The sequence below is a fragment of the Microtus oregoni genome, unplaced genomic scaffold, assembly GCF_018167655.1.
Source record: "Microtus oregoni isolate MIOR12 unplaced genomic scaffold, Mior012 000018F_ref0000195, whole genome shotgun sequence".
Classification (NCBI taxonomy): Eukaryota; Metazoa; Chordata; class Mammalia; order Rodentia; family Cricetidae; genus Microtus; species Microtus oregoni.
The window spans coordinates 25,794,131-25,814,377 of NW_024543077.1; positions in this window are offsets into that span (position 1 = coordinate 25,794,131).

A 20,247-nucleotide genomic window follows, 5' to 3' on the forward strand; every position below is an offset into this window, starting at 1 on the left:
AGATAATTAAGTAAAGAAGAACCCCACAGAAGGGGAAAGAATCTCTGCCTGATAGACATTTGGCAGGGGACTGATATTCAAAATATTCAAAGAACTTAAAAACACAAAGAACTCAGGAAACAAATGACCCAGCTGAAAATGGGCTAGGGATCTAAACAGAGAGTTCTCAATACAAGTAATAAAATTGGTTAAGAAATACCTAAAAAAAAAAAATCCTTAGCAATTTGGGAAACACAAATCAGAAGGACATTGAAGGTTTTATCTGCACACCCAGAATGGATGAGGCCAACAACTGACAGCAAATGCTGGCGAGGTATGGAGAAAGAGGGACCCTCAGTTGCTGTTGCTGTGAAGGCAAATTGGTCCAACCACTGTGGAAATCAGTAAGGAGAAGCCTCATAAAACTGAAAACAAGGATGTAGCAAGGGGGCCATCTTCTACTGGAACCAACACACATGGTGATTTGGAATTGGGACTTTGGAGACTTCCCACATGGAGCCTCTGGCTTTAAGGCATCATGCAAGCCCAGAACTAACTGCAAGCTGGGAGGCTGTAACAGAGCTAGTAAAGCTACAACATCCTTCTACATGTTGCTCATGGTGACTAGAAGAACACTAAGGCTGAAGCCGGGTGGTGGTGGCGCACTCCTTTAATCCCAGAACTCTGGAGGCAGAGGCAGGTGGATCTCTGTGTGTTCGAGGTCAGCCTGGTCTACAAGAGCTATTTCCAGGCCAGCCTGTGACACAGAGAAACACTATCTCGAAAAACTAAAAATAAATAAATAAATATATAGATAGAAGGCTGGCAGTATATTTCAGTGGTATCGTGCTCCGGGGTCAATCTCTAGTGCCAGAAGTGAGGGGGGCAGGGAGAAAGAATGAACTACAACTGGAAATCCCCGTAAGTCCAATCATAGAGGAATCTATGATCTCCAATACCAAAACGCGGAGTTTCACGGCCATACTTTTTCTTCATCCAACACTTGAAATTCTAATTTCTAGCTATATTTCAAATAATTATAACTATGCGTACACACATATTAAGATAATGAAGAATGAATTTCAGTTTATGCTGAACACGACATCTTAACACTTTCCTGCTGTCACAAACATAAAACCACTAATCTTTCTCTATATATTCATTTTTATGTATTACACAAATGCTCTACCATGGAGTTATAGCCCCAATCCTAGGCTTATATATCAAAAGCTTTGCCCCATTTAAAAAAGTTTTTATTGAAAGTAGACTCTTCTCTCATACAATACAATTCTGACCAGTCCCCCCTCGCTCCACTCCTCCCTGTCACCCCCACCTCTGCTGCCCCTTCTATCTCTCTTCAGAAAAGAGCGGCCTCCAAAAGACAACACCCAAACACGACAAAACAAAATACAGCAAGACAAGGCAAAAACCCTCACACCGAGGCTAGACAAGGTAACCCACCAGGAGGAAAGAATTCCAAGAGCAGGCAAAGGAGTCAGAGATACACCCACTCCCACAGTCAGGAGTCACACGAAAACACTAAGCTAACAAACATAGCATAAGGAGAGGACCTGATGCAGCCGCTGGAGACCCTGTGCTTGACCCTTCAGTCTCTGTGAGTCAGTAAGTGCCCTGCCTCGTTGATCCAGTGGGCCATGTTCTCTGGTGTCATCGATCCCCTCTGAACCCTACAATCTTTCTGCCCCCTCTTCCTCAGGCTTCCCTGAGGCTTCCCAATGGAGATTTCCAATTTCGACTCCCTCTCTGCTTAATGTCTGGCTGTGAGTCTCTGAAGAGGGTTAAGTACGCAAGCAGAAAAAAAAAAAAAAAAAACTCTGCCTATGTTTTCCTGGGATTTTATTTGCTTTTTTTTTTATTGAATAATGGAGCTGTTTATTATCAGCACCTTGATCAAACATGAGTTTGCTGTTTCCTGCTGAGAAAGTGCCTGGGATCAAGGGTAAGGGCACCACCAATTTCCAGGTGTAAATGTACACATTTAGAAGGCAGTCTGAGAACATTTAGTGAAACAGAAGCAACCAGTTGACCCCTAGAGCCTATCAACTCCTAAGCCAAGGACTTTGACCAAGCTAACAGCACCAGTTTCAAGCTCTCTCTTAGGGAAACAAGTCTCAGTTCTAGTTAGAACACAGATGGTTACAGACTATTGTTTTCCACTGTTTCACCAACGGCCACTTCTTGCCTGTTGTATTTATTGGTCTTGTAGCCTGTAAGCTCCATGGGGGTGAGAGGTGGGGGTGGAACCATTGATGATATTTCTCCTTCAGCTGCCTGAAGAGTGACTCCATTATAACAAAGCATATTAAAACAGTTATTTAAACCTCTGGGCCAGCTATTCCACCTTTTAAACCACAAATCTATTAAAGAAATTAACTACCAATTCATTCAGGAGCAGTCTGCTAATAAAAAATCTCCAGGCTCAAATTATTTCTGGTGAATTCACCTGAACAGTTAAAAAAAGGCATGCGTTTTACAAAAACGTTTTATTCCTTTATAGGAATAAAAAATGAACGACTCTTTCCCATCACACGTGAGGCTGGCAAACTTGCAATATCAAAACACGATGAGCGCACAAGAAAGAAAATTACAACCAATTTCTTCCTTGAACATATTCGAAAAGTCTTTGAGAGGATGTAGGTAGTTCTCATTTCGCATAGCAATGTGAAGCTGTGAAATTCACCACCCAGCTGAAAATACACACACTGAACTCGCAATAAAGAAAGCGATGATTTTTTTTCCCAGGTTTTTACAAATTTTAGATAAAACATTCAAAGTTCTCGTACAGACAGCTGTGGTCTAAGCCACACTACAGTGACATGCGACTTTAAAAACATGGATGCGTTTTGTTTCTTGGCCAGCATTATTGAGCGAGGGGCATCTCCATCCTGTTTGGTCATGGCCATTCCTTCACCCATATTAATAGCTCATAAAAAGGTCTACTTTGCGGGCTGCCCATTTCCCCCAGATAAATTTGCTTAAAGTTGATGGTAGTTTTGGACGCTATCATTTCTTTCTTTGTTTGTTTCAGATTTGCTGGGTGAGTACCTTTTTAAATAGACAAAACTTGTAAACCTCTGCATGGGTGCAGCCCTGGGAGGCAAGTGGGCAGCAATTACATGTTTCACTGCTGTCGTGTGGCCTGAAGAGAAGCCATGTCTGGCCACAGATATCGGTAAGAGCTGGTACTTCCACAGTGGTTTGTGCACTTGCCCCTTATGAGCTCGCGTACAGTAAACTCACCTCGGTACCTGAAATCTGGATGGTGCTAGCTGGGCTCTGGTATTTTTGAGCTTAACAGTAACAACCAAAACTCCCACACCTTAGATACATGCAAGGTAAGGTCTGCCTAATTCTTGGTTCTATTGCTCGATTTGGGTACTAGTATACGGAGGTAGTTACTTCAGACTCATTGAATGATCCCAGTACAAACAGCACACTTTCCATAATTACAATTTAATCATATACTCAAGCAATACATTTCTATAAGGATCATTATAACAAAAGTTTTCATATTAATAGGATATACGGGAAAAATAATAATCATCCCAATAGAGCCAGAACCATATTTTATAAAATTCACTACCCACTTAGAAAAATAAACCCACAGCAACCTAGAAATGGGCCATTTTTTCCTCACTCTACTAAGGGCCTTAATAAAAACTATGTAATAATAATTATTATGTTATTATACTTACTATAACTTACAATAATAAGTTTCCTTCTGAGATTTAGAATGATACAAGGATGCTTCTCTGTCATTACATCCATTCAGCACTATAGCAGGTGTACTAGGTCAGCGAGAGAGAGAGAGAGAGAGAGAGAGAGAGAGAGAGAGAGAGAGGAGAGAGAATCTAGTTAAACTGAAGAGTATACCATGTGCATGAATAAGATGTCAGTTCAGCTGAAATGAGATGACAGCCATCATCACCTCAGATCCAATTAAACTCACCATGAGTTGTGTGTGTGTGTGTGTGTGTGTGTGTGTGTGCGCGCGCGCACGTGCACATAAGCTAATCAGAAGTGTAGCGGGGACAATATATTTTCCTTTTGTTTCTGATTTCTTTTCTTGGATAGGATCTCTCTATTTAGCCCAGGCTAATTCAGCCTCTCTGGCTCTGGTATGCATGCTGTGCCACCATGCCCAGTGTAGTCAGGATAACTGAACAGGAGAAACACAGGCCTGGAAGAATGGCGTTCTTAGAAGCTACGGTTGGTTATATAGAGTTGCGGTAAGTAAGACAGTGCAGCATTGACGAATTAATGCAAAGAAGCCAATGAACCAGAGTATTGTTCAGAAACAGATCAATGCAGAAATGGTAACTTTATTTACCACAAATGATACCTCAATGCAGAAGACAATATGATAGGCAGTTTAGCCCACGCTATTTAATCTACTGCAAAGTCCTGGAAAAGGTGAATTTTGATAATTATTTTTACATTGTATAGGCAATTAGCTCTGGTTACATTCCAGAAATAAATTGTGATATGAAAGCTTTTAAGATTTTTAAAATGAAAATTAGCAACACAAGTGTATGAACGTGGAACATGCTGAACATTTTAAAGGCGAGTAGGTGTTAAGAAAACCAGAGATGCTGAGTTGCAGTGAAAGATGAAATTTGTATTTGTGATAAAACGCTATGAAGGGTTCGAGAAAGCAAATACCAAAGTAAAGAAGATGGTTGCAACACATGCATCCGACCACAGGACTCACACACTGCACACAGCTGCACACCAGAGTGGAGAGGATGGTTGCAACACATGCATCCGACCACAGGACTCACACACTGCACACAGCTACACACCAGAGTGCAGAAGATGGTTGCAACACATGCATCTGACAATGATACTCCAACACTTTGCATAGTTGCACACCAGAGTGCAGAAGATGGTTGCAATACATGCATCCGACAATGGGATGACACTGTGCACAGATCTGCACACCAGAGTAGAGAAGATGACTGCAATACATGCATCTGACAATGGGATCACACTGTGTACAGAGCTGCATATCAACATGAAGGAAATACTCTAAAAGGCAAATGGGAAGGAACTTCCCAAAATGCAATAGTCATTAAACAAGAAATGTTGTTCAGTTTCATCTCAGGTAAACGCAAAATTAAAATATCATTAAATCCCAGTGTTAGCCCAAAAGATTAGATGAACTTGGAGAACGGTCGTACATACTGGAAGGGTGCAGAACACTGCAGTTTCCATCTCGGGCTGGGATTATTTGTCCATGGGGCTTTCCAAACATAGGTTAGACTAGCCCATGAACTGCCCACATCACCCAGATATTCCACTCAGTGAATTGACTCACCAGCTCATACGCTTGCAGCTCTACTGTGAAGAGCAAAAGACTGAAAATGGCCAAGACTGAAAGGCATAGATGGTGTTATCTGCATATAGCTGAACAGTATGTGGCCACGGTAACAAGCAAAATATGACCTGGATGGATCCCCGTTCAGCAAAGGTCAGACGTTTCAGAGCACATAGCATACGGTTCTATATAAAACAAACTCAGGATGAGGAAGCATTACCAGAAGCCAGTGAGCCACAGCAGAGCTTCCCCAGGCAGGAGCGGGTGACTGGCAGGTATGCACAAGGCCCCCTTTGAGTCAGGTACTTCTTTTTGACATAAGTATTGGTTAAGTAGAGTGGTCTGTTGTAGACTCCCTTACTTTTCTTACTGGCTTAGAAACATGGCCATGATCTATTGGGGGGCGGGGGGTGGGAGGACAATGATGGCTGTAGATTACCACATGTAATTCTGTCATAAAAACCCTTGCCTTTTCACCTTGAAAAATAACTGAAAGATTTATCATCTACATTTATGTTTCAATTTGGGGCTTATAAAACAAATGGGTTAATAAGATGAGAACTAGTTGTATTCTAGTTACAAATGATCTAGATACAAGTAATAAACATATGAAAAGAAGCAACTTTTAGCTAAAATTACCCCAGTGTGGTGCGGTGTGGTGGCCCTGACAGGTCTGAGGTACTAAGAGTTCATGTTCTAGCTCTCCCTCCCTGGAAGGACACACCTAACACTGGAACGGCTCTGGTCAACTTAGATTAAAGGAAGATCTTTTACCCTCTATGGAACATTCACCGGGCAAAGGTAAAAGTGCGGAAACTTACCAGATACCCAACCCCATGTGGAGAAGGGACACATTTATGAGTATTACTTCCCATGCCCATGAGTGGTTCCACTTACAGACGGCATGAAGGGGCACTGCCTCCTGCCATGCTATTGGTGCAACACCTGGTACAGACTGGTAAGACAGACTCTGCCTTACTGCCCATCGATATCTACCCAGCAGATATCCTTGTAAGATGACTGTGTTTCCTTCAACAAACATGCATTACTAGACAGGAATTTCTGGCCACTTTCATTCCTATATATTCTTCCCGGAAAGATGCTCCAAATCACACAAATCTCTAGAAACTGTAGTGGACAGTAAAACAGTAGCTTTGAAAAGAACCATACATACATGACAATCATCATGTTTATTATAAGTAAAATGCTTTGGAAAATAAAGATGGTCACTAGCGAAATTTGAAAACACATCTGCGATATGAAAGTCAGAAGCTGTGTCCACACATCGTACACAACTGAGGAAAAAAAAATCCAGTGTTTACAACTTCCATTCATAGACTAAACGAGAACACATTTCAGCTCATTTGCCTTAAAAACAAAACAAACCAAAAGAAAAAACACAAACAAACAAACAAACTAACCACAAACCTACTAATGAGTGAATTCATTCAAATCTATACATCAAAATAAAACAGTAAAATTGGAAAGATGAGGAATTGTAATTGAAGCCCATATTACAGGCTTAACAATAAAGGGGTATCAAGTAATTATTTAATCTCATAGCAGTGATGTTTAGTTTTACTATTTTGTCTCACCCAGGTTAGGAACAGAGCAAATGACCTTAATTATAATAGTGAAGACAGACTGGATACAGAAATTGCTGTCAAAGCGATGTGTCAGGCTAGGAACTTGGTGCCATGTACGGCCGGTACAGTTTTCTGCAACAGAACAGACACCTGGAGGCATCTCCCCCAAGCTCTGAGACAAGCGAGTGCTCTGTACAAGACGAGAGCTCCCTACACATCCCGTGACATCACTGCCCTAACTGTCTTTTATAGACCTCCCCTGAGATGACGTGGAAACGGTTGAGCTAGAGAGTTCAGTAAATGCAGGGGGGAAAAATAAAAACATATGGACATAAACTTCTTACAAACGGTGCAGAAAAGAACAAATGTGCACCGAGCGAGCTGGAAGAGACTCATTTTTCTCATTATGCAAATGCCACTTGCTAGAGATATTTTCTATTTCGGTCAAGATGATCCTCATTACGACTTTTACTATGTGAAGCCCAAAACTGTGTATCTGTTTTAACAGGAACATATACATAATTACTCCTTGCAGAAATTTTCCAAAGTGTCAAAATATGAATTAAAACACCAACACTTTTTTTTTTTTGTAAGGTTTCTTCTGTGGTTCCAAAACATGCTGCTTTTACAGAATGAAGCTTTGGTGAAATGGATGAGAACATTTGGAGCAGCTTCTAAAATATGCATTATTTATTTAAAGCAAGGCTTAGCTCTGGTTCTATTATACAGAAATTCTTCTGAGAAACGTGTATATATATATGCTCAATGAAAGCCAAGAACCTTAGTTGCCTTCTCCCCGTTTTCTCTGAAAAAGACCCTGTCTCTTTGTGTTACGATAGGCATTCATAGCTCTTGCAACCTCAAGCTGAGCTTTGTCCCATCCGAAAAGGGCGGCTTTGTTTTGGCCATCATAGCCCTCTGGTACAATGATGGCCCAGTCCTTCCTTATGTTTGAAGATGAGCTACAGAGCTATCCAGCTGGGCTCATTTTCCTCCCAATTCAGCAGAAACTCGCTGACAGATGATTTGAGAGCTCAGAATTTAAGGACCACAGTGGCTGAAGACATAGCATCCTGACTGCAATGACCAATGTTTTCATCCGACCAGATCAAAACGTCAATGCCAAGGCAAGACGGCTAAAGGAAGACCTTAGCTGGCTGTCACGGAGCGGCTGACACTGGCTCTCACTTCCTGTTTGTACTGAGCTGGCACTGGAAGGAAACACCTCAACGAAGACATGCTGTTCCTTTCACAACCCCGACAAACCTCTCATTTCTGATGTCAGCTTTCTTTGCTGCAACTTTCCACCTGACCTACTAATAACACGCAATTTCACACCATCCAATTTGTCAACCACAGCGACTGTCCCAGCTGCATTAAGCGGCCCCGGTGGAAGCAGAGAGCACATAAGAAACACTGGCTTCCACAAGACTGGATCTTTCCGGATGTGAACAAGAGTGCTGAGATGACAAAGGTCTTTCACCTTTCAAAACGAGGAAACTAAGACAGGGCCTTTGAAGTAACAGCCCTTGTTATTCTCAGGGTGGGTATCACGCCATGAATCTAAGAGTCGCTCGACCGGGTCAGGCTCTTGGCAACACTGCCTGTCGGAACAATGACGCCAAACAGACAGATAAGACAAACTCCACAGCGAGAAGCAAAGGCCAGTTAGTTCTGTGCTTTTGCTAGTGTTGTTTTTGTGTGTGTGTGTTTCATTTTTTTTGTTTTGTCCTTTTTTTTTTTTTTGATTTTTCAAACACTTTGCCTGCTGTACAAGCCTGGCAAAGAACAGCAATAAAATCCGGACTCATTACCCTGTGATGGAAGAAGAAACCACGACAGCAGCACCAATTCCAACCGCACCGCACATTAAACGACGGCGAATTAGCAGGTGTTTCGCTGCACGGTCTCATTAAAATGTTTCTTCAGTTTACGTTTTAAAGAGAATGTGAACTTTTGTCCAGACACTCTGACTTTGAAAACTGAACCTTCAAGGTCTTGCCTTCCCTTCATCCCGGAGGACGATCTCTTCAGGCTCTGAGGAGAAGCATCTGGGGCAGTGGGGAACAGGGTGGGAGATGGGGAAATAGTAAGCACTGTTCCTAGTTTTGGCACTTATTATTTCAATAGAAGATTATAGACACTGAGCTCAAACAAGTGTATAAAGTAATTTAGTTGCCTTGCTGAATGTCAGGGAATTAATTAACTTTTGCAATGCTGCAAAATACAGTGAGGGCTAATTTTGTAACTCTTTCATCATGGAACCTCATTAAAAAAAAATCGAGATTTCTGCTTCATAACAAAGACGGAAGCTGTTAAAAGGAAACTTCTCCAGGGTTGCTAATTACCTCCTAATTAATTTGGGGTAGGCAGAACTTGAGATAATTAATTTATCTGCATATATTTATGATTCTAATAAACTTCTAATAATTAGCTTTGCGCATGTATTTTCTTATTGCAGTTAATGCTTTTCATTTCGTCCTCACTGCCAGGCCTGAGAACGAGTCGCGAAAGGACAGGTGAAGAGAATGACTCAGCCGTCAAGACTCTACCCAGACTCTGAACTGCTGAGAGAAAAGTTGCCGTATTTTTATTTAAAGCTTTTGCCACAGTAGAAGTGCATGCTACTCACTAACTAGGAAAGTCTTAGTTGTTTTTTTCTAAATCAAAAGAACAAGGGAAAGTTTGAACTGAGACCCCCATCTTTGCACCTTCTGCGATGGTTCACAGCCAGTGGGTGACGAGCTGCCTGTGGTACAGGGCTGGGAGCTGAAACTGGGTACAGAAACACCTAGCTTTACATCTAAGACTCAGTTCCCAGCTCTGTGATACAGACTGAATCTTTGAACACTTGAGTTTCAGTGTCCAGTCTGTGTCATACAACATACAACATGCCTAACTGTGTTGGTCTGTGCAATTAGTTAAGCAATATATTTTTAAAGCAATATGAAGGCTGCTATGCATTATTGATCTTCATACAATCTGTGGAATATTCAAGCAATTCAATGCATTGAATTTTCTTTAGATTTCTTTTGTATCTCTATGTGCCTTCAGGATTCATCTACATTTTTGTAGCAAAGGGTGTGGTTTGTAGAGAGAGGGGTTTAAACTTAAGCAGTGAGTTGTCAATGACCAGCATGAGATGCTGCGTGCCACCAATCCCTGTGTTCAATGTCACAACGTAGTCGTTTCATAAAGAAGGTAGGGAAAAGGAACAACTTTAGCTCTGCTGACTTGTTTTGGGGTATCTTTGGGGGGATTTCTCCCTCAGTTTTATAAATTTGCTGGAATCGTGAATTGACCTGAAGCCCTCTGTAGTCTACGCTGATGAAATTAGACCTATCACTCAAAATTAAAAAGCAGAAGCTTGTCTGCCTTACATAAACTTGATGGGATTTGCCGGGCGGCGGAGGCGCACGCCTTTAATCCCAGCACCCGGGATGCAGAGGCAGACAGATCTCTGTGAGTTCGAGGCCAGCCTGGTCTAAAAGAGCTAGTTCCAGGACAGGCACCGAAGCTAATCAGAAAAACCCTGTCTCGACAAACCAAAATAAATAAATAAATAAATAAAAATAAAAAAGTTGGGATTTTAGAAAACTATTTTGAGATAAATGTATCTGGTAGCATCCTCACCAAGGTGATACCCAAGCTAAACCCTGTGAGCAGTTCGGACATGGAGAAATCCAGATACATAGGGGATCCCAAGCCCTCACACTTAGCCTTAGTTCAATGCTTGCAACAATGTTCAAGATTATAAATATGGAAACCAAGGCTCAGAACCACTGGACATCTTGCCCTGTCTTAGGCACACAGAGTCCAAAGTGCAACTAGAACACAAAATCAAGTCTTTGGGCAGTAGATGTAGGCTTTCTTCTGTGCTACAGATCATCTTCAAGAGACACGATGCCTACCGCTCCTTTACAGACACGAGAGGCCTTTGCAGGGACCTGACTGGGCACAGCACAAATGAGCTACTTTGGCTGAAATGCCTACAGTGTGCATGGAGGATGAGGTGTGGGGGTGGGGGAGCCAAACTGCAGAGGGCTCCCTCGAAGAGCCTCAGCTGCAGCGTGACCTCTTGGGCAATAGAAAAGACACGGATGTATTTGCTAGTGGAAGCATCTGCCATGAACATACAGGGGAAATGCTGGAAATAACAAGACCAGTAACATGCCACAGAACACTTTCTGGTACCAGTAGCTTTTCCTGAAGCCTGGACTATACTGTGCATGTTGTCATAGCTCCAGCTACTGAAACCAACCTTCGGGAACCTTCGTGAGTGGGAATTCACTCACTCACCTGTACCTCCCTACAGGAAGCAACACCTGCTACTGCCCTGCACTTTCTACGCTCCTCCATCTCCTACTCTTCAACAGATCTGTGACCTCCAGGCAGGGCAGTATTAGCGGCCGCTATTTCTGTTCCCAGGAGATTCCTGGCCCTTAGACTAGATGCCTGCCTCAGGGGAGGCAAGGGTGGTAAGTTTTTGTTAAAAAGGCCATAGGACTAGAATCTGAATGTAACTCAGGTGTACACCAGACAGTTTTAGGATAGGAGGAGGTAATCAATAGTTTACAGATCAATTCCTACCATGTTCTGGTAAACAGAATTTAACCAAAATGCGGGTATACTTCCTGTCTGCAGCTTCTTTCGTCACCATGGCTGCGTCGGACAGTGCTAGCACAATATTTAGTATCTGATTCTTTAGAGAAAATGTTTGCTGACTATTATTCTAGAGGTAAGGAAAGCAGCTGCGAAAGTCAGAATGTGTGCAATACACGTCAGACACTTACTTTTAGGTAAATTCTGAAAGTCTGTGTTTTATTTATTTACATTTTATGTGTACAGGTATTTTGCCTACATGCATGTACCATGCACTATGTGTGCCTGCTTCTCCTAGAGACCAGAGATGTCAGATGCCCTGGAACTATAGTCACAGACAGTTGTGGGTCATTGTGAGTGGTGGAGCTGAACCTGAATCCTCTGGAGAGCAGCCCGTGCTCTCAATGCTGAGCCACCATCTCTCCAGGCTGGTGTTTTAACTTATCTGTATTTTCTCATTTTCTTCTAGTAAGCAAGTGATGCTTTTGTAGTGAGAAAATTGTGTTAACCGTACCTAGTTTACAAAGCAAACAAAAGGCAAATGATTATTTTGAAGCCAGATTGCGTATAAAGGTGCGGAGAGATGCCCGCTGCTGCCTAGGCAGTGGTTTTATTTATCTGGGGTTTAAGAACACTAATATTTGCATTACATGAAGAAGCATGCTGGTCGTTGAACACGGTGTTCTGTAGAACTTAATCGCCAAGAGCCCTGCACCAAGGCAGGGCACCAGTGATCCAGAGAGTCACAAGAAATCGGAACCTGCCTGATGAGAATCATCCCAAGAAAGTCTCTTTCAGGATCTCACCAAGCAACACCGGGTACTGTGTAAGAGTGAGCGGGACTGAGGTTTGCTGAGGAACAACATGGCTGCCCAGCAGGTGCTGAAGGACCAGAACCCTGGGGCTTGGTGAGGGCTGAACCCTTCCACAGTACCTCAGCTGGTGGCTTAAATCATTGTTGGCCTGCAGAATCAGCAGAACCTTTTGTTTCCCCCCTCCCTTAGTGTCTCCCAACTACCCAGGGACTGCTGTAGGGCGCTGCTGAGTTTGTTTCAGGCATTATCCTTTCTTTCCTACCTCTCGGCAGCAAAGATCACCAGCGTACCCCTTGTACAGTCCAAGCAACTAGAACCACTCACCTTTATTCTGGCCCTGTCCTGCCACTGACCGGCTAGTGTAATTTCCTCATCACTAACAACGATAATAACATATATTGCTGGCTGTTTGATTCACACCTGTATCGCTGCAGTTCGAATGGTATCAGTCCGGAAGTTGGCCGAAGGGATCAATGAGGAGGGAAGGAAAGGATAGCTTTAATCTCAGGACCCAGCTGTGCTCAGGGTCCCACATCCAGCAATGAAAGTGTTACTGCACCATCCATAGGCTACAACCCAATTTAGTTCTGATAGTATCTTAACACCGGGTAGGCTGTGGTCTGGAATAGCAAGTAGAGGGGAGAGGAGACATCACACAGCCCAAAGTTACCTCCCGTGGTGTTAATGGGGGAATACAGCTATTTGCCTTCCTCATTCTTACAATTGAAGAAGTTCGTGATCACGGATTCCTTGATTAAAGGGCTTAATTTAACTACCGGTGCTGAATTTTTCTCTCCAACCAAGTAAGTGAAGATCTAAGTTCCTACTGGTCCCAAGATGCTTGTTAAGTGAGAACTGTAACTAGGCCAATTATAAGGTTTTAAAATCAGCAAATTATATGAAAGTGGGAAAAATGATATCGAATTATTACGTCAAGAGTCTTGGCACATGCCAGGCCAAGCCACAGGATGGGCCATCATTGGCGTTTATATCTGTCTGTATAGATCTATATAGATACCCTAATTCAAAACGTAATGTATACACTCTCAGGTTTGCATCTGTTTTAGAGCAGTGGAGGACTCTGAGAGGAGCGTGAACGTCAGTAACTGAGGGCGAACCTAGGTATACAAAAGAACCTATAACATAGACCGGTAATGAAAGTATACCCGTGGATTAGAGGGCCGGCTCTCCCACGCGGCATTCACGGTGTTTGAGGAACAAAAGGCACATGCAGAAAATCACTGGACAGACACACAGACACACACATGTGAGCTACTCAAGGGTGACACAGAGCTAAAGGACTGAGGACAAGAGAGGAGCTACCTCTTCCCTGACTCCGCCTCTTAAGGCCACCAAGCCTCAGGCTCGCATTGGCCGGTCAAGTCTATTTTATTTGCCGAGTACCTAAGAAGTGCCGGACTGTATTCTGGGTGCAGAAACATAGAAACATAAATCATGACCTCCTCTCTTTATGTTGACTGGAACCTGCCCAGAAAAGGTGTGCAGAGAGCTGCATCATGGACAAGGAAGGAGCTGTGGGAAAGAGACAACATGAAGCAGAAGGGAGGAGTAAACGCATAATACCAGAATCCAAACAGCGCTGCTGCTGCTGACGACAACATTGGTGGATGGGGACACCCACAACCGGCCCCAAGCGGGAAGGAAGCCTGGCGCATTAAAGAAAACCTACTGATTAACATGGAAGGCTATATGAGGGGAAACTAACTGTCATGTTGTGGGAATGGCCCTGTAGAAGGTATTTGGAGTCACGGCTAATTTGAGAGGTGGAAAGAAACGAGTTGGTTCACGGCAGCGCGATTTATTATCGCAGCCATTGGAAGACAGTTCCATCATGTGCTGTTTGCTCCGATCGGCACCCCTTCAGCAGTTCATTTCCATTATCAACACAGACCTTCGAGGAGCGTAGAAATGTAGGAAACGTCAGGCGTCGGGAAAAATAGTATGGCATTTTCTCGGCTACTTAAAACAATGCTAGTAGCAAATGGCTGAAAAAATGACAGGAATTTCGGTGTGTGGTGGAGCTATCAACGGTGCAGATTTAATACTTTGGCGAATGCTGCTCTGGGGAGGCAAAGGAAGTTACGACAGAACACCTGGGTGATAAAAACGTAAAAAACGTGAAAACGTGCTCTCCTCAGACTTGAGGGCTAGCTGCAAATGCAGGGGCAGCTGCATCCCATAGGAATCATGTTTACCATGAAGACGTTCAATGGTTCTAATTTTGCTATCCTGCCTTTAGTGTATATAGTGAAACATGTTAGAGGTGGGGAATTTTGTATTTTATGCACCACAGGGAGAAGTAGGTACCTGGAGCGACACATGGTATAGTCTCCCCAGAGGAATTGCTTTTATAAAATAAGAAATGTCTGTGTCGTATATGGCCCTAAAACTCGTATCTGGAAGTCTAGAACAGGCAGGGTGTACGCAGCCAGGCTTCCTCACAGCCTCACGCTGTCTTTTCTCCCTGGGCTGAATGGAACTGAACACGCTTAGTCCATGCGTTTCTGTTTTCAAACCCAACCTCTCTACTGGATCGTCTGTAGCATTCTGAACACTTGGGCCTGAACTTTCTGAACCTTCAACAATCAATACAATAAAATCAGAATAAGAACAACACCAAAGGCAGGGTTTCCGTTCTGATAAGATAAAATAAAAAGATGATAAAATAGGAATTGTTTAGTCCAAAGGGAGGGGGTTAGTTTAATACAAGACAATAGTAATAATTATTGGTATGTCCTGTTCTTAGTTTACTAGACAGACATCTGGCTACAATCAGATGACATAGGTTTGGGTCCCAGATCAATCAATAGCCAAGAGGTCTCTACTTCATAAACACAGCATCCTCACGACAAACAGTGAGCCTCCGCGGTGACAATAACCTCCGTTAAGCCTGAAGCACAAAACTATAAGAAGCTATAAAGTGTTAGGCTCATTAAATGTGCTTCCGTCCACACTGTCACACGAAGCAATTTGTCTCCATTTCATGCACCATGAATACACCATTACTTAAACTAGCAACGTAAAGAATACAAACATTTTCTTTAAACTAAAAAAGGAACATACATTTCGTATAAACTAAAATTATGATATGTGAGTCTGAGTTTTAAAGGTAAAAATAACATGAATACGTGAATTTCAACAAGTGCAGACACTGGGTGCATATATCCTTCTCCGTTTTAAAATGTGACCCTTTAATATATACTAAAAAATGTGACCATAAAGAGACTTTCTACTACTGAGGCAATTAATAGTCATAAATATACGACTACTGATGTCACTGAAAATATCAATATAATAAATTGATATGAAACATATACACTCATATATATGAAAGTATGGCTAATACACATGAGGCAATGCTGTATTCCCATTGGAAGTGTAAGAAGTCCAGAGTTGTCAAAGGGACCACGTTTGTTTGCATAAGAAATCACAGAATCCTGTACAAAACTCAGGCAGAGAAAACACATGGGAGTCAAATGCTCCCCCGTGTCTGCATTTGATCTTGTGATTTCAGTAATGTGGGTGAGAGCAATGGCAGCCCCAAGGAGGTGCTACTAGGACACAGGGCGGGAGTTGAGCTTCAGCTGCTCTGCTCACAACGAACCCGTGTCTCACCCAGGGTTGGTTTCATGGTTCTCTTTACTCCAGTCTAGAAAGCACAGCCACAACCATGAACGGGATTGGAGACGGGAGTGGGTGTGACTGTGACGTCAAGTCCCCGAAGGCAAATGCTATTTCTCATGAGTGCCTGACTTAAACAGACGGCTTTGAAACTGACAGCGAACTAACGGCTCAGGGTGGGCACCTCGCAACAACCCCACTTCCTGTAGGAGTTGATAGAAGAGGGTCACTTGAGACTTGCAATGACTCATTAGCTAACGTTTTCCTGTTCTTTCCTTCTGTACCAACTATTCTACCTGTTATACTTAAGTGCAAAGCCCCTCAGAAATAGCAAGGGACTCAATAAAAAAACGACAGAGGAAAATCCCTAAGAGGAGTTTGAGATGGGGTGACAAGATACCTGTGTTTGCTGGGGAAAACTGGTTCAGCTAACCTCGGAGAAGATACAAGAATTTCTAAACACAGAGACCTGCTTAGTTTCTGTGACTTGTGACACCGAAGATGAAAACCTAAAATATTTACAGGAGAGATCGGCTGAACCTTCACCAAGGAAAAATGCGACAGAATCCATCAGAAAGAGAGAACGTGGGTGCACACGTCCCTATGATTTTAGAATAAATAAACCTTGTTCTTGGAGAAAATAGCTTAAAAAAGAAAAGAAGAAGGGGGAAAAGCCTCCTCCAACCAGGAAAAAGAAGCACACACATGTTCCCAACTACCCAAAGTTGTAAACAGTGTGGGTGTGAACAAGCAGCGAAGAACAGGCAGACCCTGGGAAGTGTCAACAAAGCAGTGGGCGTGCAGTAAATAATAAAAACCGCAAGGCACGGCTACAGAAATAGAGGCATGCGTGTGCACGCGGAGGGATCCTGCAATGGGGCGGGGGGCGCTGAGTTGCAATTGTGTTCTGAGCCATTGCCATCAAAACAGCTACATGACAAATCCAAAATGTCTTCCTCATGTTCTAAACCACTGGCATGAAAATGGGATAAATCTATGGTCCAGCATGTAACATACATGTGAGTCTGTGTCCACTGATCCCAGTTATCCCAGTGAACATGGGGAAGCCTGGGACTTGGGGTGTGAATGGGCCAAGTTGTTCTAAGAGAACTCCACCCATATGATACATTCCTAGAGACAGCATGATTCTGAGGTTGGAGACCAGGAGTTGTCTCTCCTGTCAATCACAGATGGTAGGGCGGGGCTCATGGCCTACAGGAAAAGACCCAGTTGTCACTTGCCTCTAGAGCAGTGGTTCTCAGGCTTCCTAAGGCTGTGACCCTGCCACGCACTGTGCCCCCCGTCTGCGCTCTATGCACTAGAACCCAGTTGGTGAGCTTCGGGCAAGGGGCTGGAGGTTGAGGAAACACACGCAGAGACAGACAGACACACAGACCTTCCAACACTGGTACCAAAAAGCCCCCCTTTAATAGCACCATGGAGGCTTAAATACCCTGCAGTCAATGGCCAACAGGTGAAAGTCCCATCCTCTGATCCTCTAAGCTAGGCACAGCTTTCAGTAACTTCAATTAGAAGGTTCTAGCAGGGAAGAGCAACTGAAGACCAGGACTCATTAGTCCCAACATGACCCTTCAATACAGTTCCTCATGTTGTGGTGGCCCCCAACCATAAAATTATTTTCCTTGTTACTTTATAACTGTAATTTTGTTGCTATTATGAGTTGTAATATAAATATACGATATGCATGCTATCTGATTTGCAACTCCCATGGAAGGGTAGTTTAGCCCCCAGAGGGGTCATGACCCACAAGGTAATCACTCATCTGGAATATCTGTCACCTCAGTCTTTGTCTGGCTTCCAGTTACACACTTAATGTTTGATTTTTCCGTGTCTGCAATTCCCAGCAGGGAGGATGGAGTACTTGGAAGAAAATACGTTATTTAGATTGTTTGTTTGAGTTTTAAAAAGATAGTCAAATGAGGTTGTATCTGAAGCATCTCAGAAAACAATTGCACTAGTAAAAATGAAAAGTGTTACTGAAAACCAAGTTTATATTTAGGATAGAAAAGATAATGCGTTACCACCAAGTCAGGATAGAGAGTAAAGAGAGTCAGCATTCCTATCTCGGGCAAGTAAGGATTAAAGATGACTGACAAGGAACCGATCTGGGGGGACAGCTTGATGCGACTCCGGGGTGGAAATTCTCAGCTCGTGTCAGAAGATTTTCGCGCATGAAATGAGTCCAAAGCACAAGAACATTTGCAAGAGGAAAGGAGCTCCTTTAGGACTGCACTGATGAGATGCACGTTCTATTCCTTACATACGATTTGCTCATTCAGAAAAACGATAGATTCAAATGTTTTGGCAAAGGATCGCGTTAACTCTGTGAGATACTAAATAGAACATCATCCAGAAAAATTCTCTTGGCAAAATCTAAGGAACTTATTCCAGCAATAAATTTGTTCTATTAGAATTCCATATGGTTCACTTTCTGGTTCAAGTTTCCAAAGTTTCTTACCTGGACTGACTGTTCATTTTTTCACATTTTCCATTGAAATTCAAACTGTGGAGGTTTCCTAACTTGGAACGTGAAGAATCTGATTCCAAATTTGCCTGTGTCTGTTCTCTTAGGCGGTCCTGAAGTGCTGCCTCCTGCTTCAAGTTCATGTCTGAATATGGGCATCCGAAAGCACTAGTTTGTGGGAAAAGGAAAGCATAGCTGTTAGATTATCCATGATAAATCAGCGTACATTGTCATCAGAACGGACATAGATCTAATATTTAAAAATGAGAGACTCCCTTCTTTCACGTGGATAAATGCCGGCGGTTTCCTCCCACGTTGCCTTTTAGAGGAAGAAAGTCTCCAGTTTGAGGCCATTCAGCAAAGTATCATAGGCACATTCATCAGCACATGTGGGCGGCATCTGTAATTTTGGGAACCTGCAAACCTAAGAATACCATCCAGATGTGCGTCCATGCAGCAGTGAGAATGACAAGCATGGCTGCCCTCAGACTGTGCTCTCTGGTATGTGAGCCTCTGTTAACTACTTGTTCCATTGATACTGGGGGTAGCGAAGAGCCTCTGCCCTCTCCCAGAGAGCACCAGGCTTTCAACGCTTAGTAGTCGTGTGTTCAGAAACACTATGGCTACATTTCTCTGCTCAAGCTTCCCATGCTTGCTCAAGAGCTTTGCATTCTTAGGTCGCTAAGGAGACCACAGTGCAGTTAACCTTGGGCTCTTCTTCTTGCCCCTTCTCATTGTCAAGTCAAATCCTAAACTCAGAATGTTGACTTTGGCTGAGGTAATATGGGATATCCTTCTGTATGCTGTGAATATGTTTTATTGCATATTAATAATATGTTAATAAAGAAGCTGACTTGGCCAATAGCCAGGCATAATTGAGCCAGGCAGGAAATATAAGCGAAAAGGAAGACAGAGTCTGGGAGATGTCAATAGTCGCTGGAGAAATAAGATGTGAGGTAAATATAAACTAATTGAAATGGGTTAATTTACGTTGTAAGAGCTAGTTAATAATAAGCTTGAGCTAATAGGCCGAACAGTATGTAATTAATATAAGTTTCTGTGTGATTATTTGGCACCGTCCAGTCGGGATAAGAGAGCACCACCTATAGTTACACTGAGGAGTCAGCTAGAGCACATGATCCGTCTGATCAGGCTATTTTACATTTCTGTGCTCACGGTGCCCTCTCCAGGTATCCTTCAAACATTTTTTGCTGACAGCTACAAAGTAGCTGCTACTAGGGAAGGTGAAGATGCTGCAGATCACCTCTGGGAAATGGGACTCTTGTCTCAGTCTCAGAGGTCCCAACAATGGCGTGAGAGAGGAGCAGGGCCAACTCAGAAGAGTTGCCCTGACGGAGACACACACACATGCACACACACATACATGCACGCACACACATGAGCACACACTGTAAGACAGACATTCCCATAGTCTCATTAGATAGTGGCTTCTATTACCACCCCAGTGTTAGAAAAGGCTAACATGGCTATGTGGATCAGTGGGAAGACAGCTGACTTTTTCCAAAATATATTTCCTCTCCACTGTATGACTGCTTATATAATACAAAAGAAATTCTTCATGAACATATGGAAGTTGAATCATGGACCAAAGCCCACTTCCCTCTATGTTAGGATGGGTTTTCTAGAAGGGTCTGTTAGCATACTCACTACAAAAGTGCTTTAGTAGCGTGCTCCATCTGGAGTTAATCTCTAGAATTTGGGATAGTCAGGGCACTAGCCTGGTCCAGTGTGGCAGGATAGACCTCTGTCAGTATCCTGGTAGCATGGATGAACAACAGC